The 2,152-nt window shown below is 56.6% G+C and overlaps 1 pseudogene; it reads right to left on the reverse strand.

Moving 5' to 3' along the window:
- Positions 1-217: 217 nt before the first annotated feature.
- LOC137204981 (inositol-3-phosphate synthase 1 pseudogene) lies at positions 218-1,872 on the reverse strand (annotated as a pseudogene).
- Between the last annotated feature and the right edge of the window lie 280 nt (positions 1,873-2,152).

The raw sequence follows: 2,152 nt of genomic DNA on the forward strand, positions 1-2,152 counted from the left end.
TATAGGATAAAAATAGTAAAACCAAGAGAGCTGTGTTGTTTTGATTAAAGAACTTAGCTTGGTTTTGGTGATGGTGATCGTAAATCTACTGATTTGCTGTATAAAACTTTTTTTTTTTGATAGTGGCACTAGCTTTATTATCTTTGGGGGCCTGGAAAGGTTGGGTTCTGAGGAGCAATGGGGACAGGAGTTATGGTGGAGCTGTATGGCCATGGCCTTAGGTGGTGGGCATCTGGGGTGACTCGGCCTACAAGTGCCCATTGGCGTCACCAGTATAGCCACTGGGGGCGGTGGGCACTGGTCCTTTCTTGCAAGGCACAGGTGGCAGCCACAAGCCCAACTCCCTTGAGGCCAGGGCACTCCATCTTGCGCTCCAGAAGCTTGTGGTTCTGCGGCCAGAGTCCCACGCAGGCTGTGAGGATATTCTCCGTGCAGCTGCGGGGGCAGAAAGACACGTTGACCACCTGGCTGCCTGGCGGCGCAAGCGGCACCTGGAAGAGGATGCCAAGTTGAGCAGCAACAGCACGGGGTGGAAGCTCTGCGGCTGTGGGTCGACGTCGGTGCAGAAGCTCACACGCTGGCACAGTTCTGTCAGCAGCGCCAGGTCCAGCATGATGGGCCCGGCCAGGAGCGAGTCCTCGCACGTGTTGAGCAGCACCAGCGTGTTGGTACCGCCCAGCATCAGCTCTGATTGCTCATCCAGGGCACGCTTGCTGTCGCCCACGTATGGCACATACTTGATGATGACACAGTGACCGGGCTCCACAAACGGCTAGTAGAGCGCTGGGTTGCTGTGCACCGTGTCGTCCACCACGCTGCTCTTGGACACCTCCTTGGAGCAGAACTGTGGCGGGGTCGACAGGTTCTGCCGGTCATTGTTGCCCAAGTGGTTGTACCTCACGATGGACGTGGTCTCGTGGCCAGAGCAGATAAGCAAACCCACGAGCACGGACTTGACCTTGGTCTGGCCCGACCTTAAGTCGTCTCCACCCACAAAGAGGCTGCACTGCCACTTGAACTCGAGGGCACCAGGCACCAGCATGGTCAGTGGGGACCCACCGAGTAAGGAGCAGCCCTCCAAGATGCTGGCCACCACAAACAGCATGGAGGGCGACACTTCCAGGCCCAGCTGGATGGTGCTCAGCAGGTTTTCAGCGGTGTCATTGAGGCCCGGGATCACTTCGGAAAAGTGCTCCGTATTCGCTGTCCTCTGCACGATGACTTCAGCCAGCCCGGCGCCGGACTGGAAGCTGCAGAAGTCGGTACAAATCAGCTCCAGCTGCTAGGCGCGCGTGCCCAGGATGACGTAGTCGGCCCGCGCGCTCCGGTTATTTAGCCGCGAGGAACTCTGGGAGGTAGACGGAGGGCCGCAGAAGCAGAGCCTCCAGGTGCGGCCACGGTTTTTCCTGTGGCTCCTGTGTGCACTGCATCGCTTCCGCCAGGTTCAGAGACGATTATGGCCCAGACGTCGAATGCGAGGTCGTCGGGCGCCACCATGGGCAGCAGCGAGCTGAAGGGCACGAATACCTCCTGGCTTTCTTTGACCAGGCCTAGGTTAACGGGGCCGCCTGCGTCAGCGAGACTTTGTAGTTGGCCTCCTTCTGGCAGGTGCGCGTGGGCCAGGACAGGCGCAGTCAGTGGGCCCGCACTGCAGTAGTCTGGAGCCTTTGTTCGCGCCCCAGCCCACAAGTACGACCGCGAGCCCGGGCACCTGCCGGGCGGTCCGGAAGGTGAAGCCCGTGGACCTGGGGTGCCTCTTGAGGATGGCGGCTTCGCGGCTGATGCACGTCATCCGGTACTTACTGCACCTCGCTGGCCTTGGACTGTAGACCATGTTGGACTCTGGACCACAAACTCGGTGGCGACCTCCATCGCGACGAGCGGCACGGAGTCAGCTGGGACAGCGGCGGACAGCTAAGTAAAACTTTAGAAAGCTTTTAATAGAGCTATAAAGTGAGTCATAAAATGAATTTTTATATAAAAAGATATCACATAACAGTTTAAATTCAACTTGGTTTGAATCAAACATATCCTCATAGACCGAAGACTCTATGAAAATATTTATCTGATTGGGCATTTCAATGAGAACTAGTCCCTTTGTTTTATGGTAGCTGAGGTCCTGACTGACATCTCCTGTAAAATAGTGAAGGGA

The sequence above is a fragment of the Pseudorca crassidens genome, chromosome 13 (assembly GCF_039906515.1).
Source record: "Pseudorca crassidens isolate mPseCra1 chromosome 13, mPseCra1.hap1, whole genome shotgun sequence".
Classification (NCBI taxonomy): Eukaryota; Metazoa; Chordata; class Mammalia; order Artiodactyla; family Delphinidae; genus Pseudorca; species Pseudorca crassidens.